Source organism: Taeniopygia guttata, chromosome 5 (assembly GCF_048771995.1).
Source record: "Taeniopygia guttata chromosome 5, bTaeGut7.mat, whole genome shotgun sequence".
Lineage (NCBI taxonomy): Eukaryota > Metazoa > Chordata > Aves > Passeriformes > Estrildidae > Taeniopygia > Taeniopygia guttata.
In genome coordinates this window covers 36766180-36793173 of record NC_133030.1, presented here as the reverse complement: position 1 = coordinate 36793173, position 26994 = coordinate 36766180, and the positions used below count along the sequence as shown (strand labels likewise).

At 34.8% G+C, this 26994-nt stretch overlaps 1 long non-coding RNA gene across 1 annotated transcript; it reads left to right on the top strand.

The window, feature by feature from the left end:
* The first annotated feature begins 6807 nt into the window (after window positions 1-6807).
* LOC140684300 (uncharacterized) lies at window positions 6808-26531 on the top strand. The gene is made up of 2 exons (XR_012056374.1): window positions 6808-10692; window positions 26305-26531. It is a non-coding gene; the product is annotated as an uncharacterized lncRNA (long non-coding RNA).
* The last annotated feature ends 463 nt before the right edge of the window (window positions 26532-26994 follow it).

The following is a 26994-nucleotide window of genomic DNA, read 5'->3' as shown; positions in this document are numbered from 1 at the left end:
TAAAACTCTGGTAGCTGAAAAACCAAGGAGGTCATATGATTTCTCAGAACATGCAATGGATTATAGGAGAATACAGCCTGCAGGCACACTCTTTGGATATGTGCCCAAGACAGACAACAGCATATGTTCAAGCACAGGGCTATCCGAGTAGCGGAATAGAAAATAGCTTTGTGCTTATCATGAGATGTGGGAAAGCAGATAGGGGCCTGTTTTCCCTGGAGGAACTTCCAGGAGCTGGTGTTTGTTAGTAGGTGATACTGGTGTTTGATATGCCATTTCTGTGCCATTTACATATGGAATAGAACATACAAGAGGAGCATTGGATCACTTTGAAGCAGCAAGTACTCCCATCCAGGAAACACTGAGAAATGTTGATTACTAATAAATTGTTTTGATGCATTGGCATATAATGGTGGGATAGATGGTCATTTAATTGTGATTCATTTGAGGAAATGCTTAGTGACTAATGGTCCTCAAACACCTATATCTATATGTGCATTGCAGTTGTGGATGCTACTTATCTAATTCTGTAGGATGGAAAACCCAAGTTTTTTAAGATGTACTGAGGAATCTTCCTTTTGCTTTGTATTTGAATTTCTTATTTAAGTGTAAATCTCTACTCAGTCGAAACAAGAGAATGTCCATAAGAGAAATATTGATGGATTTTCTTTTCCGTTTTATCCTCTTAAAGAACAGTATTTTAGCCAAAGAGCATATCTGGCCTCTTCCTCTTGCACTCAAACACATAAAAGCTAGGGTTAGTAAAGCAATGCATTTATATTCTCAAAAGGACAGCCTTGCAAAAGGAGTCAGGCAACACCTATAGCAAAATACAAGGATAAAGTTCTGCTTCTGGTACAAAGGTAGAGTTACCTGTCTGAGAGAGTGCTACTCAGTGATCAGTCACCTAAAAAGCAAATAATCTTCAGCTACAAGTTCTCATGTTTCTTAGCTCTGTCTAAAATTAAATATCTGCACTATGGGAAAATGCCTCCTCCTGCTTGGAACGAACAATTAGTTGTCAATCTATGTCTCACTGCACTACTCCTTGAACATTCCACAGGTTTGTTGGCCAGAAGAGGAAGCAGTGAAGCATGGATTTGAAAATTTCAGTCATTCAGATGGGGCTCTTTAATCTGGGATTCTGAAACAAGTTTATAATATACTGTCAATGTACCTGCTGTCCATAAGACACCAATTGTGCACAGTGCCTAAAATCTCCCTAATAGGAAATAAAACCACTTTTTGGGGATGACAACCCACACATATGCTTTGAGCAATCCAGATTCAATTACTCAGTGGTGTGATACAAATTCACATTTCCCACCTCACCTAAAAAAGATCTTTAGCTACAGGAGCTGCTAAGAAGCTCTGCAGGATGTACTCTTAACCCAATCTGTTAAAGTGCTCTACTTGTGTGGCATAATTAAAAAGACTTGTGAGCCTGTCTCTCAAACTAAACAAAAGCTTGGAGTGCTTATCTGGAACTCTCTTTACAGAGAGTACAGAAGTACTGGTCTCTGAGCTAGGAGGGTAAAAATATACATAAAATATTGTTCATGCTTTTTATATTTTCCTTTAGTATTTCCTATAAAAGATTGTGCTGTACTTAGCTGAAAATAACTGGTCTTTTTTATTACCACTGTCAGTGAATATATTGTTTGCTATGTGCATTCAATGAGTTCATCAGTACAGCAAGCAGAATTCAGACTAATTTTGAGGTGGCTGTTGTGCAATAAAAGATGATGGAAGAAAAGAGTAATATAAAAGTTATCAATTGTCAGGATGAAAGGAATACACTAACAAAAAGAGAAGTTTTGCTTCCCCTGCCACGCTGGACCCCTTTTCTACTGCTTAGCAACGGATAAGATGCCACTTATTTTGAGACAGGAAACAGAAACAGCAAGAAAGCTGCACACAAAGCTGGTATCACTGCAAGTGTCCTGTACAGTTCATTGGTGCACGGAGATTTGGCCTATAATGAAGTTATTTGCATTCACATGCAGGCCCGCTTGTGTGGACATCAGGCCAGACTCTGGGAGCTGTTGTTTCACTGAGTCAAAAGAAATTTGCACATGAAAGCCACATCCGCATTACTTAATGCTGCAGCTCACTCAGGATTGCCTTCCTTTTAGACCAAAGTAAATCTAAACGTATGATTAAATCTTCAGAAGATTTATTTTATTTCTTGTGGATAGCTGCTGAACCTGAGAAATGGTGAACAAACTGTACAAAAAGAATTTGAAGAGGTGTTACCCACTCTCATCTCCCTTACAGTAGAGCCACATAACTGCAGAAGTTTTTACAAATCTCCCCAGCCAGGTTTTCTGCGAGTTGGCAAGGTGAAGGCATTCATCTTTTCAATATCTCCCATGCCTCTCCAATTTAACTGCATACTTTATTCTTATGTGCAACTAAGATTGAAAGGAACAGGCATCCCTGGTGTTAAACACTGATTGCACTAAATTGAAAAAACTTAAACTTGTGTCACTGTCAGATTGATAATCCAAAATTAAAAGTTATACTAGACATTAACTCTGGACCACAACGTACATAATGCTAATTAGCCACATGGTCAATTCTTTTTTCCATCAGCACAGATGTACAAAGAACATTTACGGTTTCTCAGTTGTAAAAATACATTAGTGATTCTCCACAGATCCTGACAATGATACAATAATTTGCACTTGTTATGGAGGTCAACCTGCCACTATTGTATTTCTGATGAAAATTTATTTTCTTTCTCAAATAAATAAATAAAACATGGAAGAAAAAGCCTCAGTGAAGCAACATCTTTGGAATTTAGTCACAAAGTCTTTGGCTTATTCACCAGCCACTGCCCCAGCACTGAGAGTGCAAATTCCTTTATAGGATCCTCTTAATGCACTTCATTCTGACCTGAAAGAACCTTTATGGCTGACAGGATAGTTTAATTTTCATGCCCATTCAATCTTTGGCCTCTGCATTAAGACTGCCAACAGGGGTGCAAATTAACACCAATTATTCTGATGTTTTATGTACTGGGTTGAGAGCACCAACTCATTTTACACAGGCCATCACCCAGCTGTCAGATGTTAATGACTTTTGGTTACTTCTGTCCTGCATCAGATTCATCTGAGTAGCTCAGAGCTGAAAGGATCTCTGTTTCATTAATAAGAAACTGACCTGTGCAACCCTCTTATCATTCCTTTTCACAAATTCAAATGTCAATGTTTATTTTCCCATTAAATAATAACAAAAACCTAGCCTGTTGCAAACTCAGTGGATTTATGCCAGTATAAAATTTGACCTAGTCATGTCAGCTGCTTTAGACATGGGCAGAATTTTGCGTCTCAAAGCTGGTGAAATAAAGGAATATATATGTATATATGTTCATAATTTTATTTCATTATATGTTCAAATGTTTTGTTCTGAACACTTGTCATTTAAAAAACACTAGTATAACAGCTGAATATTATGCCATTATTACTTAGGATGGAGGAATAATAAAAGCATTTTTTAGCAATTTTTTTTTATTTCACATTCTCGCTTGTAATTATTTGTTTATGACATTATTTGCTAACACTACTCAGTGCTCTGTTGTGTGGATATACTCTTCCTGTATCTTAGAACATGGATGGCTTCAAGATGCCATTTCCTTATAACTACTATTAACAGGGATGACCCGTGCCCAGAATAGTGTCTGAAGAAGCTGATAGAAGTCCAGTTTTGTGGGCCACTGTTTCTGAGATCTTCCTGCTTCATTTATGTGACAGAGGCTGAGTTTTGCAGTCTGCAAACTTATTGTCTAATAACATTATAATACCTGTTGAGCACAGCGTCAAGGTATGGGAATGATGAGTGGCAGTACAGAATGTACAATACTACATGGCATTCAGCCATATAGAAGTCAAGGCAAAGAGAAGATGAGGAGGTTCCTAAAGGCACCATACATACACTTGGAATTTGCTTATCTTTGAAATGTTCTATTATTGTAGGATTTTACAAAGGTAAGCAATGTGTGCAGTGGCAGGCCCTAGTTGAGAGAAAACGGCAAAACTCAGTGGCTGTGTGTTCTGAGCTTTTTACTCCAGAGAAGTCTAGATAGGGATTGCAACAGTCCAAGTATTAAAAGGAGCTTAATCTGCTTTCTATACCTATGATTGAGAAGATGAGAAATAGGAGTTCAAATTGAAGAGAAGGTTAAATTATACTTCAGAAAACCCTCTCATGAGACATTTTTAAGAATACTTTAGAAGGGCTGTATCAGGAAGGTAAGGAAACACCCCAGATGAACTGAATGTAGATTCAGTTACCTGTCTTAGAAAGTTAGATTTATCAAGATAAACTTTGAGTTGCTTAAATTCCATTATTTTGTCAGCTGACTATAATGAATGAGGTGAGATAACATTGCTCACAGTATTGTTTGTCTACAGACAATGTTTTACATCCAGTTGCAGGACACATCTCTTTAAGCCTGTATTCTAACTTAAATGTAGTCCCTAAATCAGAAAACCTCACAGAACAAACAGGATTGTCTCTAAATTTGAGGTGCTTATTTCCAGAACTTAGTTGAATGTGGGTGCGTGCCACAGAAGCCATGTCTACTCCCTCTTTCAAAACCTCCCAAAAAATCACTGTATTTGGTACCTTAGGGATGTGTGTTATTCCATAGGTTTGGGCTGAAGGGATACTCACTGGGATAAAAACTTTCAAAATACTGATATTTATCCATATCTGGAGAGAAAGGCTTAACTGATGCTGTTGGCCACTAATCATATTAAACCTTAAGAACTGACAGAAGTAATTTCATATCCCACCTCATGCAGGAGATAGTCTCTAAGACTAATAATTTGTACTAAAAATGGGTGAACGAACTGCAGGTTCTGCATGGTAAATTTGCTTGGCACTAATGCAGTATCTGCAGTAACTATAGGAGATGTTTGAAAACAAGCAAATGCTGAAATGTTTAACTGCCACTCTGATTAATTTAGATTTTATTAAATGAGGTCTGTGGGCAAAATAATTACCACTGGATTATTAAAATCTTATTTATTGAAGAGTAACTGTCCAATAGATGATAATTAAAGTTTTGTAAAACAAGTAATAATACTATTATAACAGTTTTTATACACACACACACCCTTACACTGTATCACAGCAATTATGGCTGCAGAAGAATGCAGCATACAATTTTGCTGTGTATTTCTATACAAAAGAAAGCAAATATGAGTTTAAAATTAACCATTAGGTTTCAGGCATTAAACTGTGTTCTGCTATCCTTGCTCCTTCCTTTTTTTCCTTCTGCAGTTTTTCAAGATTTTGAGAAAAATATTGTAACAAAAAGTTAATGAATAACATCAGTGGTGCTGCCCAGTGAGGTACTAGAATATATTTGTAGAATTTATGGTATCACTGGTAGCACTCTTGACAACAACTCCACAGCTGTGACACAAGCTTCATGCTTTGCTCTGGAAAAAGAAGACATGATAAAAGCCTTTTTCACTGTTTTCAGCAGTTCAGACTTCAAAGTATAAGGTTTAGTTATGGGGCCACCTTAAGCCGGTACAACGCAAAATTATGTTACATTAAAAATGTGGCACAATGTAGTTTTTTGCAAAAAAAAATTTAATATTCAGCCTGATGCTCTCCACTGTCTTCCTCATATCCACAAGTACCTTTCCCAATGTGGATTAGTCATTTTTATGCTGCTGTTCCTCAGAAGTATAATAATGCACATCACAGCAAAAAGTAACCCAAGACTCCGTGAAATGCTTAAAAAGAGGATGGGGACACTAATAATCATTATCTTTGATCATCCAAAATCTCCAGCGTGTGAAAGGACTGCTTATTTAGAAACAAAGCAGTTAAGTGTTGAGTTTTCACATGCAGCAGGAAGGGGCAATATGGATATTGCAAACTCTTTTTAACTTAGGTGGTCAAGTTTATATTTAGTAATAGTTTGTACTGCAACGGGATCTGAGCATTTCCAAGTCAAAGAGCTTCTTTTAGGTACTGTACAAGAAAGCTCTTGCCCAAAGAGGATAGGAAAATATACAAGAGAATAAACATTAGATAGTAGAAAACATTTAAATAGTAAGACCAGAAAGTGCCACTAAAAACTTTATTTCAGTTTTCTTATTTCTTTGCTGCAGCCACAACTAGAATATGTCCCTAATAAACTCACTCATCTCTATCCTGAATCCATGCCAAACCAGAAATCTGTTTTTTATGATTTTTTTTTTGTACTTTTAATGATGCATACTTTTGTATGCTTTTTAGAGCCAGATAAAATTATCATCTGGATTTTTCCATTAAAAAAAAAAATTATTCTAATATTTAAGCATACTGACTATTTTGTAGCCTTAGAGAGTCTTATCCAAATGTCTAAATGTTCTTTGCTTTGTTTTTGAGTTTTCAGTGATAAATCAAATAAATCTTTTAGGTCTTTCCTTCCAATGCTTCTTTAGTAAAATAAATAATGATTTTGATCAAGGTTAACAATATGAATCATCGATTAAACTCTTTGTTCAGAGACTGGGAAATACTTTTTCAAGATGGATAAAGTATGATAGACAGCTGAGAGCTGAAGTTAAAGCATATGTATTGGAGGGTAATGATGCTTTACCAGAATGAGGCCTCTTCAGGACTTTTGGTAATATAAGCAAAGCAATTGTACAGTTCACCAACATTTTTTCACAGAGTTAAAAGGCACTGGAAGCAACTGTGTTACGAATAGTCAATAAATCAGTGAGAACTATCACTATCTATCAGAAAATTCAGAGGCTTTTACCTTCTTTAGGCTTGCTACATGTGATATAAATACAGAAGCCCACTATATAGCAACAATAAGGCAATTTTCATTATCACAGCAAAACTGGAAAACTGCTGTAATGGATGATGCTAATAATTCAGAAGGATTTGCAAGATTACCTACCAAGAAGTAAATCTAATAGCCCATCCAGAACTGGTCCATAGAAATTTTCAGAATTTTAACTGCGGTTTAACTCTAGCCAGTGGCTATGAATAAATTTTCCCCTTTTGCAGTTATGCAAGATGTTGATATTGAGTTGATACTGATTCAGTGCCCTCTTTGTTATTGTATTGGGTCTGGCTGAGATGGAATTAACATTCCCCACAGCCCTGACAGAGCTGTGCTTTGCATTGGTAGCTAGAGAGGAGTCAATGACACACCAGGGTTTTGGCTACTGGTCAGCAGGGCTCACCTGGCAGTGAGGCTGTCTCCCCAACATTCCTTCCTTAACCAACAGGCTGGGTGCAGCAAGATCCTGGGAGAAGGCACAGCCAGCACATCTGACCCAAATGAACCAAAGGGGTGTTCTGAAGCACAAGACTTTAGTTTATATACAAAAATGAAGGGAAAGGAAGAAAAGGGAGGGTAATTATTGATTGTGGCCAGCGTCTGTCTTCCAGAGCAACTGCTATGCATATTGAAACCCTGCTTCCCAGGAAAGGGCTGGATATGGCCTGATGATGAGAAGTAGAGAATAAATATTTGTTTTCCTATGCTTCTGTGACAAGCATCTGCTTTTGCTTTATTAATCTGCCTTTATCTTGGCCTAAAAGTTTTGATTTTTTTCCATCTTATTTTCTCTAGCCCACCATTTTAAGGAGGAGTGGATTTAAAGAACAGTGTGGGGTGCACCTGGCATACAGCCAAGGTCAAACCACATTTATTAAGCCAAAAAGGAATACAGTTTTTATATTAATTTTCATATTGGAGAAAATTAATTTAGGTATGTTCGGATTCCTATGACTTTAACTCTACTTAAAATTATCAGAAAGAGTATATTTCCAAAATAAAAATTATCAGGTTCTTTCTTCTGCTTATGATTTCTTTTTAAACAATAAAATTACAGGGCCTTGTATGTCAGCCAAACTCTAGGTAGATTATTCAAGTTCTGTTTCACTTCAGAAACCTTGTGTCCAAGATGTTAACATGGAAACTTGCTGAAAGTAGACTTTGACACTGAAGAGACAGAAATCCCTTTTACTTTTTTATTTCCTTTCAATAAGAAAGCTTCTGCAACTTTTGCTGTTTACTTTGTTTAAATTAAAACTGATAAAACATGTATGTCTCAAAAACAAGTTTTAATGTCTGTAATTTAAAAATTCAAAAGGAAAAATGTGAAAAGATGTTTCCCTTTTACACAACTGAGAAGTGTTAGAAAGAGTGCATGAATATGCTGTAGCACAGTGTCCAAAAACTGAGTAATGGCACCACCTGGACACTCAAGGCTGACTCATGCATATGGCATTTCTTGCTTCCATCTCTCTTAAGTACAGAAAGTACTGTTTTTAACTCAGGAAGGGAATGACATTGCCTTGACCTATTATCCAGCTGCCCAGAGAGTAGTTCACACACAGGTCTGAGATTGTTCTCCCAACCAAAAGGAAGCTTTAGATGAATTGCTCATTCATCATTCCAACATCATTAAATCAAGCTCTTCCTCTGTGTTGTTGCTTTGTTACTCCTCAGTACTAGCAAGGAAGCCAAGCTTAGCTAAGGCTAAGACAAACAAGATAACTTTGTACTCCAACCTGTTGTTCAGTCAGCTTTCAATACTTATCTGTCTTATGGTAAGATCCTGACTGGAGAAAGATGAATAGAGTATGTGTTAGGTTTTAAGGCTCATGTGTCTGTCTCAGACTGAAAGGGATCTGTGCTTTTTCCCTTCTGCTCTGTTTTATGTAGTACCTTTTTTATAATGGACGAGTATTCAGGATATAATCAATCCACATACTAAGAAAAGTGCATAGAAAGAAGAGATGCTCAAAAAACCCCACTCCAAAAGAGTAACACAAAAACCTAAAGCATTCTGTATTCTGTGCCAAAAAGCAAGACCTTTATATATACAACTGCAGGTCTTAACATTCACACCGAAGAGCTGACTCTACCTTGTAACTATTTTTCTACTAAAATTGAGCAACAATCAATTAATGAAGAAGATGTTTTAGGAGCTGAGCTGAAGGTCTCATGAAGAGTGTAATAAAAACGCAGTAAGCTATTCATGTGCTTTGGATTTGAATGTTTGGACATTTAAATGGGATGCTAAAAATGAAACAGAATATTTGGGTTTATTTTCTTCTGGTCTATCATCTGGCTCATAAACACCTCAAAGAATCCAATTGCTTATATAAATTTTATTTTCTGCTCCTGGCAAACATCAAGTTTCACAATGTCAAATAAGAAAAAACACCCTATGACTCTCATGGTATAAAAAATTTCTTCAAGTAATGAACAAAAGATCATATCAGTTTTCTTTGGAAATCATTGCTTTCTTCTTTTTTGTTCCTCATCTTTAAAGAATTAATTGCCTTAATTCATACCGTGTCAGTATGCTGTATAACATTTATTTTCTTTTTGCAAACTGATTTAATATAGTTTTCAGTTTTAGCAAAATATAAAGTACAAATGTCCATTAACACACTTCAGTCATCACTTAGGTTAGTGTTGGGAGAGTGTGATTTCACCTGTAGCAATACAGCATGTCTGAGGTTTTTTTTCACTGAAACAGGAATAAAATATAATTTTCCTGATAGAAAGAAATTTTTCCTTACCCATTGTAGAAGAAGGTTATTCCCTTTATATACATTGACTATCTGTGATTCACATGAATAGGTTTTTAACAGTTCATAATTAGACTAAGAAGAAATTTCTCCTCTTTACTTTTCATTACCTGGATTTTATTTACCTCCCTCCAGCCTTCCTCCATAGATTTACGCTCCACTTTTTGTCAAAAAGTTCCCTAAGCTTCTGCTCTCTTTATCTATGAATGTATGACCTCAGCATACTCTTCCATTTTTTTTTTTATCTCCAATAATTCCATAAATTCCTTCTGTAGATAATTCACTTACTTTTCACTCTCCAAAATAATTTATTTTTTCTGGTACCCTGATATGGATTTTCTCACATTTATGATCTCGAAGGAATTCCCTCCTTATGCTACGTTCAAAATCTAAAGATTTTTAAAATGTCTGTTTGAAGTTTTTATCCTCCTCTTTCTTCTCATTTTCCTTTTTCTCATCCAGATTATCATCTGGTGAATAATGTTTTTGGACATTTGTGCATAAACCATTACTTCATCTATTTTCTGCAGTTAATCCTCTAATGACATCTTCCTTCACATCCTTTCCATTCAGTTTATTGCATGTCATCTACACAATACTCTGTCTGTAAAAGTTTTTCTAAGTTTTTCATGTACTGCTCTTTTTCAGCTGTATGCAAGGAGAATGAAGTTCATGAGCTGTATTGTATGACAGGAACAGTCAGATTTACATAGGGAAAGTAATCTAATTTTTACTCCCCTTCCTGATTATTAGCAGACTGAGATTGTTACAACAAAAAATGTTGAGAAGGATGGGAGGGAAGATGCAATATCTTCAGGGGCTCATTTTATGGAAGCAAGATCTCTCCTTCAGTATACTCAGAGTTCAGATAATCCTTGGGATTATGGAGCTACAATATCTCACAAAGGAACAAGATAGTTTTTGGAAGACTGTCCTGTGGTTGTGAGAGGCAGATGATTTAAAATGGACTGCTTTAGTAAGGTTTTTATGTCATGATCTTTCAGGTACCCAAAATTAAACCTCTTTCTCTTAATAGAAAGGTACATCCAACTTGGGGAAAAAAGAGAAGAGGTAGAATCCCTAGAGACCAAGCATTAAAGCTGAGTTCCTGGATTTCTCTCTGTATGTATATTTTTTCCCCTTTTGTCTTTACTTCTCAATATAATTTAGCTAACCTTACTAACCCAGACTGGTCTAATCTCAAAAATAAAAAGGTCGGATGTTGCTGCAAGATCCACATAATAATTAATAGATGCTTGAACAAGGAGTACAGACTATGCTATTTTGACTGTGTTGCCTCTGGTTATAGTAATTGCATTGAACTGAAGTGTCTCTTGGCTTATGTTATGCACAACATACATTCTCAGTGAGAAGGGTGCATTTTGTAAAATGAGAAAGCCTCTCAGGAGAAGGAAAGGGCTCTCAAAGCTTTCAGCTGGCAGTAGTGCTCCACCACGGCAGCTCAGTGTGGCAGTTGTTCACCTCACTGACAGCCAGGCTACGTGTCCAAACTACCATAGTCCTTCTCATCTGCTAGTAAAACTATTTCCTTCCGCCTCTATCCTCTGACACTTGTACTCTAAACCCCGTTAAAATGGAGGCTAATTCTTTGCAACCAGAAGCTGTAGAAATAACCCATGTTTTTAATAGGCAAATAGCCCATGTTTTAACTAGAGTAGATGAAAAAATATTATGTGCCTGGGTGAGTGCAACCATTGGTTAGCAGAGGCACAAGCCTTCTGAGAGAATTGGATATCTACCTGATGCCCCAGCTGCTAAAGCTCACATAAGTATCTGCGTGTTAGCTGACAGATGAGTAAAAACTCATGTAGGTAGACATACAGCTGTATGTCCCTGCTGAAACTGCTCCACAACACAGGTTTGTGTGACTTATTAATTCCAATACACAGATACTGTTCTGCTTATGAGTGATTAGTTTCAGACAGGGGTAAAGACAGGCAGGCATACTGGACCCAAATCTCTTACATGCTGGGTTAGCTTGGCACACCTGTAAAATGCTTCAGTCCCAACATTAACTGTGACCTAGCTCATGTTTGTTGACAAAAGAGCCCAGGTTGTGAGTGAGCACCTACATTCAGCTTTTCCTTCCATAAAAGTAATGAAACAAACTCTCAGCTTAGGTTACTTGTCATAGTGCTGAGGGGCTCAAAGCAATTCAGGAACATCAGTTTAGACACTAACAGCTGTCACTGCCAGTTCTGTTAAACACGCCCTGTTGCTAGCAACTGGCACTAAACATCACTATAGCCTGACTGATGCAGAAAATGTGGCCTACAGCTACATTATAAAGACAAATGCTTTCATATACAGGAAAGCTTAATCATGAGAGTAGAATCTGGCCTTTGACTCTTAATTTTTTCATCTTATTACTATAAGGAAATTGTCAAATTTTTATATTCAGTAACATAAAGTATGATTTTTATTTCAAAATGAAATGTGTAAGCAATAGAGGTAAGAAGCAACATATTATAAACACAAGATACAGAGACTTAAAAGTTATGCAGGGTTCCACTACTAACAGAACCTACAATTTTATATAAGGCATTTCACTCAAGTTACTAAATGTAAATTATATTTAATGTTATTTCCCAATGGTATAATATGAAAGCTCTCTTTTCAGTATCTACAGTAATAACCACATAAGGTCTATTCAGCTTTGATACCTCAATGAAACAGTAAAGAAAAGTTTTCAGAAATAAAGGTCTAGGAGAAAAAGTAATTTGAAGAAGAGCAAGCATACAAATTTGTATACAAATCTAAATTAATACTAATATATAAGCTTATAGTTTTGATATACAGTTATCTAGTAAGGGGAAGTTAAATAAAGCCAACATATATATTAATTACAAAATTTTTCAAATTTTGAATAACACAGCCTAAACTATCATGGTTTAGGAACAGTATTGCCCTATTTAGTACTCCCACTAAAAAGAAAACAATAAACTGTTCCCCTTCCCATCCTGTGAGAGAAAAAATACTGAGATCATGGGTTGAGATAAGCACAGTTTACTGGAAACAGCAATGAGATAAGAAAAATGAGCAGTAAGCACAAAAAATATTGATTACAAAAGTATACAAAGGAGAGGGTGATTAACAAGCAAAATACTTACTAGGACGCTCTGGCAACTACATACTATGGCTGATGTGTTTCCCCCTCCCAACATGCATTTCTCAACCCCAAGCCATGCCACTGTCCCAGGAAAGTGCCCCCCAAGGATGATGTACCTCCTATAGAGTAACAACCTGGACATGCCCATATGGTTCCAGGCTCTGCCCTCTCACATCTACAGAAAAAATTTAACTCTGTCCTGGCCAATACCAGGACAAGTCCAATAAGCAAAAAAGTACACAATTATTTTAACTCTCATGCTTCATTAGGTCACAGATATAGACGTGTTGACACACATTCACACACATAGATCTGGGCTTTCAAGTGAATTGTTATTACCTTGAGAAAATATTCTTCTATTCAGTCTAATTTTTTTGAAAGAACACTGATTAATATAGTCAGTGGAGAATCAAGCAGATTTAGCTTCTTGCAAAACAATTGCTATAACCAATATCTTTTTCAAGTTCCCTCTGCTGCTGCTTCAGCTGTCAAAGTCAGTGGTGCACTGCAGCATTGAAGGTAATTTCCATTTCGTCATAAAAGCTGTTTTTCTCAATTTTTTGGCTTCTTTGTCTTTTGACTTTTTTGTCTTTCTACTTGCTCCCTATCCTTCTAATAGCACCCAAATGTCATTGGCACACTCACTTTTACCACGCCCCGGTGATTCCTATCCACCTATATGACATGCCTATAGCACAAATGCTGATGATGCATTCTAAGCCCAGCACTTTTTGTCGCAGTGACATTCCTCAACAAAGTACTGCCTAGGGGCAGCTGCTGCTTCAGAGTCACTCTCTTAAGCAGCAATTAGTTCGATTAGATGTTGATGATAAGCTATTAAAAGCTACTCATGCAGAACCTTTTATTTACCAACAATCATGACATTCGTTTTTCATTTCTACCATCTAAAAATCTAATCGAGAACAAAAAGCCCAAACAAACAAACAAAACCCAAACAAAAAGACAAAGCAAAACAAAACAAAAAAATTTTGACAGGTTCTCAAAGTACTTGAGTTAATTAATAGATGTTAAGTATATCTGAATTATCCATAGTGTTTCAAAAACAAATGTACAGAGAAAATGAAAGAAGGAGAGAAAATAGCTGTATTCAGAAAGTCAGATTCTCTAAATAGCTTGTCTCGTGTTTTCAAATTAATTTGCAAAAGGAATGATGATAGAATGCATGCAAATCTTATATTGATGTATTAGCAAGATATCAAAGAGTCTAAACAGAATTCTGGTGGGCAAGGTAAAACTCAGAAACAGACTAAAAAAACACCTCAGTTATTTAGCTAGTACCACTCCATGTGTTACATATATCTGTGTTAGAGTCAGGGAGAATCTCAAATAACCACTCTTTTTCATATAGAGACAGCATTCAGAAGTAGCTCTCTTGATTTATTGATGTGTGAACTGGAATAAATGAAAAATTTCAATTCATTAGAGAGCCCTATGTCTTTAAAATGTAAGAAAAAATAAAAGAGACAAAGGAAAATGGTGCAGATCTATAAAGTGATCTAATATTTAAATCCGTCTATATTAGAGATATAACAGAAAGAAAGGACCATAACATTGTCAAATAAATTTTAGCTATATGGCACTACATAAAACTCAGGGCTCAGTAACCATTCAATATGTTATCAAACATGAAATAAATGTAAAGAAATATTTGTTCTCAAGTGAAGTAAATTACTAAGTCCTTAAAAGCTGCTAGTTTATTGCAGGCAACTTCAAGCTAAAATTGTCAATAAATAACCAGTGTTTTAAAACAATGAGCATATACTATTAGGACTTCAGATACATAAAGTTCTTCCAGTCATAGCAAAATGCCCTGCTTGTATAATCTGTAATCCATTTGCTTGACCTAATTATGTGCATTAGATAAAAATGAGTTCTCACTGTAAGCTAAAATCTCCCAGTGTTATGTGTTGAACAATACATGAGGTAAAATACAAGAGGTTTTTGTAGGGTGAATTCTTTTATGTTGGAATTTCATGGATCCTAAAAGAGAAAGAAAGCAAAGAGTGACCACACAGTCAACAGCCTCCTGGAATGGCAAAGTAATAATAATAATAACAGTAACAATAACAACAATAACAACGATAATAGTAATAAATGATTATTAATAATAATAACTATTATAATAACAGAAGGAATGAAATTTGAATCAGGTAACACTTTCAAAATTTCAGAAGCTAATTAGCTCAGTAAAGGTGCAAATCAGTTCCTTAATAATTGTAGTTTTATGCCCAGTGTGTAATTGTGTAGTGCAGCACATTTGAGGAAGATTACACAAAAAAAAGGAATATCTGAAGGCTGGACATTGCAAGGTTAATTCCAAGGGTGTGAGAGTAAATTTATCCTTGAGTGCCAAACCTATGAAACAGAGTGATCCTGAGTTGAAGCCCATAGTTACCACCTCTTTTATAGATATTTACAGAAGCCATTCATAAAATACTTCAGCTTTCAGGTAAGCCATTTTGCCATCTAAACATCAGTATCTGCTTTGATTCCCCCTGTACTATTTGTAGCCTGATTACAAGACAGACTAGCTGCTCTGCCAAGTAGAAGGAAAACCATTACTGAAATGTCACTCTGACCCCTTTCAAAGAATCAAAGACTTTTCAAAGAATCAGGTCTCCAAGTAAATCCTAAGATGCTCAGCTTTTGATTAAAGCAATTTTTTTCCTCCTCTAGAAAGAACCGGAACCATAGCAGAAATAATGAACTGCTCCTGCTACTGTGCATCAGCAACATACAGTAGTTTTGAGCTGGATACTGTCAGTAGAAATGAATTGATTATAAAGGCTTCATCAGCCAATTCAATGTTTTTATCTCTTTACACATATATGGGTGGGATATTAACAGACCACAAGTAGAAGAAGGCTGGACCACATAAAGTTATACAGTGTCACAGGTGAATTGTATGGAAAAAATTACTTGATATATTTATGGAATTTATTGTAGGATCATAAGGACAGAATCCTTTTCCAAAAGATTAGAAATCAATGGGGTTTACAGATTCAGCTGTAGGTATTTCTTTTTCTCACCGGAAAAGTATGGGAAAAAAACATATTTACATCTAAAATTAATTACAGATTTTAAATGGGACAGAAATCTTTTCTATTGTTCTTAAAACTAGAAGAATTAAAATCAGAATACTCTAAATTTAGAATTATATTACCAAATTTTTTCTCTATACAGGAGAAAATTAGCAAAGGTTTTCTTAGCTGTCTCTTTTTCATTTATTTAATTTACTGTTTAATAATGCATGCTATCAGATTCATTACAGATAATAATGATTTTCTAAAGTAATTCCATAGTTTTATTTTTTTTAATTTTATTTTATTTATTATTTTATTTATTTATTTTATTTTATTTTATTTTAGGCAAAGATTGCTTAAAAATCTGATTGATTGTCTCTTTTAATAAACTTGAAATTTATTGGCTTCATATTTTCTTAAAGGTTTTGTGGGAAAAAACCCTATATGGAATATGAAAGGAAATTAAGTGATTGTAGGTCCATAAAACAATAATTTTTTTAAAACCCATAAATTTAAATATGGATTTGGTACTGTGGTCACAAAAAAAAAGGAAGAATGATCTAAATAACAATAAAATGCCGATTTCTGATGCACTATTTTTAGTTCAAGTAAATCTAAATTATAAAAAAAAAGACATTGGGTTGGGTACCTTTTGGGTGATTTTGGAATATGAGTAGGCAATAGTAAAATTATCTTAAAAGACTTTTCACCTTCTGTATTTCTTGGGCTACAGAGAGGTACCCAGGATTCCCAGTGTGAGGTGGCTCTTGCTGTCTCTCCTCGGCACTGCTGAGCCTGCAGGCTCTGGAGAACCTGATGGGTCTCTGCTGGAGGCAGAACAGGGCAAAACTACAGCCGGAGTGTTCAGATGGATAAAGAGTGAAAGGTTATGCACAAAGTTATGCACAGCTCACTAAACTGCAATCCCTCGTCTCAGGCAATACTGCCTTGTTAGGGGAAACACAGGAATTTGACTAAATGAACTTTATATCATCATGACTATGCAATAAATACTTTCAGAGCATAAAGATCTGACCGTCCGTCTGAAATATTAATATCTGCTGCAAGAAGAAAGAGATATAATCTTCCAAGATTTTTCATCAATGTACTTTAACATAATATTTGATATTTCAAGCTGTTCTTTGCAAGAAAATGCTTGGAATTGTGACAAAATACTTATTTAAGGAGAAGGTCATCATGCTACATTGTAGTGAAAAAATAATCTACTTGATAAAATTCAGCATCAAAGGGTTTTGAAATAGAACTAGCTAAATATATTTTTTGAAAAATAGTAATAAAAAAGAGTAGCTTACTCAGATGGTAATTTGTACCAGCAGCATCTCTATGGCTAATAGAATGTAAACTGAAATATATAGAATACTGATGCAGAAATTTCTGTATATAGCTCCTCTGGGTAAAATCTTTCCTTAAAAATTAATTACATATCTTTAGCTTTATCTCATGCTAGATTGACAGTGAGTATCAATCTTCAGGGTAGTAAACTGAAACTCAGCCTATCTTCAGGACCCTAGTCAGCTGTCTTGCTGCCAGTAACTACAACTTATGGCAATAAACACTTATCTTAGAAGTTTTGTGTGCAGAAACAGACTTTTTTTTCAGTTATTGCTTCTACTATATTAGAAAACTACTTAGAAGCATAGAATTTTCATGCAATGCAATACAGCTACTGCTTGTTCCTTGTTATCACCAGTCCAACTTTCTTAAAATGGGTCTCTTTCTGCGGGTTTGCCTAAACTTCGGCATTTTGGAAAGGAGGAAGACTGTGAGAGATCAAAATTCCAGTTATACCATATTTACTAAAATGGAAAATACAGCGTGGGGTTTTTTAGCAAATATAGTTTGTTGGATTGGATTTAAAATACAAGCTTAAATGTCTGGACACAAGTAGAAGCAGGAAAATTAAAATTTAAGGAATGTATTTTTATTAGGATGATGATGACTCTGTCTCGAGAGAGACAGAGTCATTTTCTCCTGTTTAGGATAGGTCAGGGAAACAGCTCATCTGCCAAGGAAGCTGTAAGCCTTTCTGAGTAAAAAGCAGGAAAATTGCTTGTATTCCCCCAGGATAACTCTAAATCTACAGAAGATGCTTAAGGCAGCTGAAGTGCAGTTTTGTATAAAGTTACAAATAATCTGAATAGTCTATTAAAGACAGTCAAGAAAGAAATTGGGAGAAGATTTACAGCTCATCACAAAGAATTTGAGTACTTGAAATGTGAAACAAAGAGAAGTTTAGGGAGCAGAACCAGCAGTGCAAGACTCAGCACTATGCCCTCGTAGATGTTTTGCATTCACTACCTGTGGTACAAAAAGTTCAGACAGGAAGAGCTAACTGATGTATAAAAGCAAGTAGTATTTGAGCAGGGGAGTTAGGGCAGTGAAAGGCAGCTCAGATAAGACTAAAGACAGGAAAAAAAATGTAAATACCACCAATTAAGTAAGATCATTCATTTCAGATGGTAGCAAGATATGTAGAGATAGAGGTATTGATTTTGGGATTGGGATTGAATCCCAGAGTGCCCAGCAGTCCACTCCTAGTACATTTGTACTCTTCCCTCCATGCTCCCTCTGGAAAACAGCGCAGGTGAATAGGACGCATCCTACTATCTTTGGTGGGCCTGAATGTAAAAGAGATAATGTAAAAGATTAAAAGTTGGTTCTGAATGTAAATGATCAAGGAGTTACCATGGCCCTTGACCCAGGCTGAGATCCAGACAAGGCCGTGTCCCAGTCCTTCAGAACCCTGACCGGTGGAATGGAGTAGTGCGGACAGGAGTCCACCATCCTAGAAACATAGGAAGACATATTTCTAATTAGGTTATTTTGAGAGCATCTATTACTTTCTTAAATTGGACAGTAGTGTAGGCAGCATTAAAAGTCCTGTTGCAGGAAATAACAGGTCTGGCTTCCAAAGACAACTTAATTGAACTTCCAAACTAAGTTGTTTTGCTTAGACTAGAAACACAGAGAGGGATTTGACGGTGATTAAGAATACAGAAACAACAGTAATTTATAAGTTTATACAATTTTCTGATTGGGACATTTTAGAATTTGTGACTGAAACATTTACTCCCCTCTTGCTGGTCTGACTACTCAGGATAGTAATTCAATGAATGTATACAGGGGAAAACATTTACATTGATCTACTCAACTGTTGATAGCTTTTTAAAATTTGGCCATGTTCTGGTCTCCTCTGTGATGAGATAAATTCAGCTTTGATACTGTTGTGATCAGTCACACCCTGTATTATTCCCTGAGTTTCATGGGACATCATCCTTACCCAGGTCCTTCCACTTTTTTATTTATCAGTATCACACTGGAGCAAATGTTTAGGCACATTACTAGTCCTAGAAATATTAGTAAATAAAACAGTATTGTTACCATATCTCAGTTAGCAAGTAGACATCAACTTCTGAATCTAATTTTTAGCAAGGAGCGGGTAATTCCAAATATGCAAACTTTGATGGTCAGTTTCTGTGCCATTTGTTGTCACCACAAACTGGTGATGTTTTTGTAGATTCTGACAGTAATACTGACCAAATATTTTTCACATGGATGGATAAGCAAATCTGTAATTACTGAAATCAAAGATGCATATATTAGGATATAACTTATAGATGCACATCTTGCTGTTAATGAATAGCAGAGATTCAACATCAAAAAACCCTAATTTTATATGCTTAAATTTAAGAATGCAGTAGTGGCAATAAAGCAATATTATCTAACAAAATTTATGTCCGGTAAATTTGCACAACCTTGGAATTAACTTCTGCCTTCCTTTACATAGTACTTTAGTGCTCACACTTAAATTGAGAGTTGGAAAGAATTACTGTATGTTATACAACCTATCCAAATAAAGATTGTAAGATGAAATGCAAGTCACAGCTATTGAAAAACTACTTTTCATTGTCTTCAATATTTAACATGATTTCCAATACCGTACTTGGCATTTTAGTGTTTTTCAAAAAAACTACAAGTCCTCATCCATAAGGAGGTTTAATCACTAGTACAACAAAGTATATTCAAGTCCAGGATAGTTAATGACTATCAGATTTACCTCCTTAAAGGACAGGTGTAGAAGTTAAGTGTTCACCATCAAAGACTAAGTCTTTCGTAGTAGTTTAGTCTTTCACACTCCTGGCATGAGAACTATAAAAGTAGTCAATCTTTTGATTGTAAACACAATAGCTTAACAAAGAAAGCTTGGTGATGATACTGAATAATTTCTGCACCCACAATTTCTGAGACATAGACTTATTTAGATATTGCAACTAAGGATTATAGCAAAATATGAACCAGCAAAATAACTAAAGTGGCAGGTCTTGTTTAGCAAAAGGACAAGAAATTTCAAAGAAAGCTTGGAGATTTCCCTTTATCTTTGGAATCCCCAGGAACCTGATTATATATATGTGATTCTGACAGATCTTATCCTGTTCTAGATAGCCTTCATAAAGGAGCAGTAAGACATAAGAACTAGAACTAAGACCACCTTCCCCATGAAGTCTTACTAGTTCATCACAAGACACCTTACCATAACAGAAATTTTATCAAATAGGTGAAGGCATCTTGCCAAGTGGGAAATCTCGAGTTATTGCAAAGAAGAGAACTAAGTAATTAAAAGAAAAAAGTATTCTAATCATTATGCCTATGCTAAAAAAGCAGAATGTAAAACATACAGAAATACCTATAGAATACTCTTCTGTCAAGAATTATTCAAATCATGAGGGATTGACAGCTAGGGTTATAACCTCACCAGAGGCAGTTGTAACGTTAGGACACCTATACCACATTTATAGACTAAGCAATCAAGCAGGAATAAATTTAGGTGTGCATGTCCATTTTTTAAATTAAGGTCTTCATGAAGAACACACAGGTTGCGAGTTTTCAAAGCAGATTCCTATGATGGAATAAATATACAAGTTCTACAGCACTTTGGAAATATACAGTATTCTTCCACACAGAATGAGTTACATTATGGGAACCAATTACATGCATGAGTTTCTCACATTTTGGTGGCTGCCACATAGATATATTAACACTTAGGGAGTTGTATTTGCTCATTCTGGAGATGACAAGCCTCTGGGAAGACCTTCTGGTACCTAAAAGTGGCTTATAAAAAATAGGTAGAGAGATGTTTACACTGATAGATAGACATCAAGGCATAATGGTTTTTAACTATAAGAGGAGAGATGTAGGTCAGATGTTAGGAAGAAATTCTTTACCGTGGGAATGGAAAGATAACTGGGGAGGTTACTCAGGGAAGTGGTATGCCCCATGCCTGGAAGTGTTCAAGGTCAGGTTGGCTGGGATACTGAGAAAACTGATCTAGTGGGTAGAAGCCAGTTGTGCCTTCCAAACAAAGCCATTTTAAGATTCTTTGGCTCTTGGTATTCTATCCTAATGTAAGAACATTACATACACCATAAATAGGGTGGGGAAAAATAATTGAAGCGGTGTTATGCTGGTATAACTTTGGTGCATAAACAAAGATCTTGTAATTGTTTTTAAAATTATGAGTGGGTTCCTAAGTTAGAAATATGCTTTTAAATTTTTTCTAATGTATCATCTTGTTTCATATTTAGCATCAGTTTTCTCAAATTAATGCAAATCTGCTTCATCTGAGTGTCATAGTCTTTCATTCCAAATATCATTCCTCCTCAAAAATCTGCTTGGGACTCAGTGCCCTACAATTCTGGTGCCTTGGTAAATATGGTAAGTGCCCTAGTATCTGGCACCTGGCATATTTCTGAGTGATTCAGTCCAGCCTACTTCAAAAGAACATTCACTTCATGATTGCTTCAGATTCTACAGCTGTGGCCTAATTGCCTGCAGATAGATGCATTGACATTCTTTCTCAGTAAACCAACTCTTGGCCTTTTTATTAGATCTACATATTTATTCAGCTTGCTATTCCAAGATATTTTTGGGAAACAGTGTCCCAAACTCCTAATATTATTTATCAATATACACTGTGGAATTCTGTATATTAGAAATATATATAATATTCTGTATATTGCTCACCTTCAAGAAAAGAATCAGGTAGCTTTCTGTAGTTTAATTACTCTGCATAAGAAGAACAGATTTTTTTCCATGTTTTTTTAAGTTTTGTATCCTTTCATCATGCCCAGATAGAAACTCAGCGGTTAGATTAAAAATTGTCTTAATTTTTACCTTAGATATTGGTCTAAGATAACCTAACAGAAATGTTAGGTTATTTTTTTTGAAGCTCAGTTCATGTATTCTCTTTTATGAAAATTTAATTAATATTTCTTTAGAAAATAATGATAGCAACATCCTTATGTTTAGTTCAACCTGCTTATTATTTTATGTACCAAATGAAATAACAGGATTAATACAAAATTATGATTTTTGGGACTCCCTCAATAACTAATCATAAATGGAAATCAGTTCCGAGCCTATCAAACCTAGTACTCAAAACCTTCATATTGCATTTTTTTATTTAGAGCTATCCTGGTATTTACATTATGGTTCCAATTAACCCTACTTTTAAATAATCAGTTTAACCTAGCTCAAGATCAAAGTATTAATTTGCTTTTCCAAAGGCCAATTATTATTGAGTAGTTTAAAATAGTAATGTAACTTTACAAGATTGAACTCCATATGACCTTACAATAGGCATATGGTCACAATAATAAAAAATTAAATATTAAAAAGAAGATATTTTTAACATGCAGCTGTTTAATTTCAATATTTTCCATTCAGTAATTCCTTCCCTCACTGAATTTGCAGTATGTTAAACCTCATTAATAAACCATAAGTATAATGTTAACTTGCCTTCCTTATATCCTATAGACAGTTTGAAAATTAGGAATAAAATGCTACAGATGAAAATAAAGCATTTTCATGTAAATGTAAAAAATATACCAACTTCTGTGGTAAGATCCTAATAGATAGATCTGCTGGGAATACTTCTGTAATGTTAGCTTACTTTAAAAATGTTGGAATTAAAATTTTTTGGAATCCATCATGAATTATTTTCTTGAGTAGGATATTTCAAACAAGGGTATGGCTTTTTCACATATTTTCTTTCAGCTGATATTTCTTTTCTTATGGTTGCACAGACTATTGTGACTGTGTATTTCAGGTAGTAATATGCTAAAAGGTAAGTATTGAGTGTAAATAAGTCACCTACCTAGAAAGGGGTAAGATGTTAATAATATCTTATCTGTTCAGTAAAGTATACATATATGTAAGTTACAAGAACTCTGTCAAGGTTCTTTGTAGTTGTTCCTATATCTCTAAAGATGCAATACAAGTCTATTGTGTGAGAGAGTTTGTAGAGCTGTAACTTCACCTCAAAGAATAAAGACATTGATTGGCTTTCAAAACATTGCCCCCAATAAATATTGCCCTTTTACAGACTCTTCTTTTCCTGATTTATCAAGTTATTTATGGTACATAACTCCTTATGTGTATATCTGTGTTACAGTCCCATCATTCCTCAAGAAATTAAAGAAATTAAAGCACACTGATATTGTCAAAATTTCAGAACATACAATGATGAGGACTGCAGATAGAAAAAATGCGTGATTTTCTTATTACAAGAGTTATATGTTAAGATAGCACCTAGGTATGCACTCAAAAATACCTGGGGTAGAATTTAAAATCAGCAAGTAGATTTTCTCTAAAATATATGAAGAGGAATATTAATTTATAGAATGTAATTCATCCTGCCCTAAGGTATGTAATTAAATTGCTTCCAAAAGTATTTATCTCTCTCTGTTGACTATAAATTGGAATCTTACAGGCTAATTTGCATGCATAAGACTAATAGAAATCTAAAGTTAGTTAAAATTAATTCCAGATCTCCCATCTAGTTCCATTATAAGACATGGAAACTAGAAATATTGAAGTCTGTGTGTTTAGCAATTTAGCATATAGAAGGTGCACACTCAAAAATGGAGTGATTCTTTGCTAGGCATCTATAAGAAGTAGAGTTTTTAGCCTGTAATTAATCTATCCATAATGAAATCTTTAAGGTAATCTTTAATGTTCCTTTGAACTAAAACATTCTATGATACTATGATTCTTTGAAATAAATATATATATATATATATGTGGAGAAAAATCATGTGAATATCAGAAGTACCCAAATATGGAGTATCCAGAGGACCTCAATGAGACCAAGATAGGGTTAGTATCCAGAGTAGGAAATGTCATAACTGGGGCTGATATTTCAGCAGTACAAAGATGATTGGACTTCGGACCTTTGCCTATTTGGAGATGCAGATATTTTTCTTTCTTTTATCGACTGTGAGGATACTCCAAAATCATCAAATCCATGGCAGAATCAATTGCTCTACAGGTTCTTTCAGGAAGCCAAGAAAACAAACTCAATTAAATAATAGTAGCCTTTTTGAATAACCCTGTCTTAGAAAGTGTGCTGTTAAAGAACATCTCTACCTGTACCTAAATAAATTTTCATTCTTAATCTTTTGACAAATCCAATTGAAGCCTAAATGTTAGTGACAGGATATACAAGAAGTTTCTTAGTGGAAGAGATTTTCCTTCAAGTATTTTTATATCCTTTTTCCTAGAAAGATGATTTTAATTGTATCACAAATCCATCGTAGAAATAAATTTCTGATTTTAATTACTGTGATGTACTAGAGAAAAATATGTGCTAGGATATAACACTCAAAACCTGAAATGAGAAAATTTTTTTTCTATGCATGTGTTGTTGCTCAAACAGAAAGTTTGAGGCTGATGTAAATTTTACTGGGTGATGTAGGTACCATGACCTACATTTTATGTCAGATAAGATTAAACAAGTGGCTCAATATGCTCTGAAGTCACTTGCATCAAACTCTTATCAGTGAACCTTTTAAGGATAGTCAAAAAGCATTGTGCTATATTTTGAATTTTTACTACTTCAGATAAAGTGCATTAGTATTTACACCATCTTTTTATTTTCAGATGCAATCTATTTCTTTTGTGGACATGATTACACATAGAAAGAACTATAAAATACTATTTTAAAATGAATCGTACAAAGAGATTACTCACTATGGTTTATACATTAAATTTACACACACTGGTGTTCTGGTTCTATTATCAGAACTGCATATATTGTACAATGATGTGTTCCTTCATACAGACAAAGGTCTGACATTCTATCACAAATATATACAAAGAAGTACTAGAAAGCATGACCTAAGATAACTTTTAGCTAAACTGAGGTTAATATGCTTATTTTTAAAGTTCTATGAAACTTATATTCTATCCAGTTTTGTTCAGAGCATACAAATAAATGGCATGCAGAATTCAGTTCCAGATCTTGGATCACTGGTCTATAGCACACAAATTGCAGCAGTTCCAGTAGTGTGTGAGCTGTGTGCTAATGCTGAAGTGCAGAATCTCCATGATATGCTGTATATGTGTAACAGTATGCAGTCTGTGTTTCTCAGGTTGAAATGGTTGCCTGCACAACAAATCAATAAAATAAATTTATTTTTTCTCCTTTTCCTAGTTGTCATCTCTCTGGATTGAATACACTTAATATAACATAAGTAGGACATTAAAATTCTTTCAGTTTACTCATTCAGTAATCAATGAAGCAAGGAAAGAGTAGATAAATCCTTGGATTTCTTATCTTTACCTTCTGATTTTTTCTTCAGATCATGATCTTCAGTATACAAGGTGCTTTGTTCATTTATCTGTTACTTTAACGTTCATCATTCTTAAAAATATTCCTGTTAAAGTTCAAAAAGACAATGCTTTTCAAAATAAATGCTAACATCACAGCGTGTGGTTCAGAGAGTCTGTGTTTACTCATAGTATTGACAACTTTGATACCATTTTTATGTGGTTACCAAGGTGAGCCATTAGAATAGGTTTTGTAATTTTTGGAAGGGAAAGGAGCTAAGCATGTTCCTAAAAGACAGAACGTCCATCTCACTTGACAACTGCAAAGAAAAATGTACTGACTGTAAAAGTGCTTCATTATCAATTTGAAATTTTTGCCACTTTTTTAAAAATGCAGATTTCATGCATTTTGCCTCCTTATCATATATTATCTGATTTAAACTTCTATTGCAAATAGTAAAACTTTATATTTAATGGGGACTGTTGAAACCTGATCCTGCACAACTCATATTATTTACTATATCAAAGAAAGCCCAAATACAAAATAATTTTAGCCTGAATCTAGTAATTTTCAAAATTTAAAGTAAGCATAACATTATTTTTACTATTATATCTAAAGTTTTTTGAATGTGTGAATGATAAAAAAAGTTTCTGTCTCACTGACATATAGGGATTTCTGATAAAAATTATTTCAAGAGGGAAAGAAAATCCCTTTACAAGGGAGGAAAAAGCTATGTTAGCAACAAAAATATGTGACAACTATTTGGCCCAGTAAATCAAGACATTTATTCTAGATAGTTCAAAAAATATTTATCAGTTTAACTAATTTGTACTTATTCCTGGTAGCTGAAAAATTATATTTATTATGCATGTCCAATATATATAAAAAAAAACAACCCACTCTCAATATTTGAATATTAATTTGTATCATAGAGCCACAGAACATCTTGAGCTGGAAGGGAACCACAAGGATTGCCAAAGTCCAGCTGCTGGCCCTGCACATGACACCCCAAGAGTCACACCATGTGCCTGAGAGCCACACCAAGAGTCACACCATGTCCAAATGCTTCTTGAAATCTGGCAGGCTGATACTGGGACCATTCCTCTGTATATCAATGTGGATTGTGTTGGAAAGTTCAAATAAAATTATAATTTCCTCACATGTGATCCTAAAGTTTGTTTTCTTGTTTGATTTTTTTTTTTATTTCTCTCTCAGAATTAGTTTTCAGCAATCATGTCAACAAATCAGTGCTAGTATCTGATTCCTTACTTCATGAAGAATTATATCAAAATTCTTTAGACAAAAAACACTGAATTACCAACAGGTCTCAAAATTTTGTACTATGGTTTATGTTTTCAGTTGGGTGAGGTGACTGGCTTTGAAAGTAATATCTATGAAGAATATATATGAAAGGGTATAAAGAGTACATTAGCAAAAGTTGAGATGTTTGCTTCTTGGAATTTTTACACAGATTAGACAGCTAACCCTTTCACTTTCCAACAAATGTTTAGATGCTTTTGCTGTTGCAAAATCTGCTCTAGGTAACAATACCGCTGACTGTCTAAATTCAAGTAGAACTCAAACTTATATAATTTAGAATATATATTTCTAATAGATGTTTA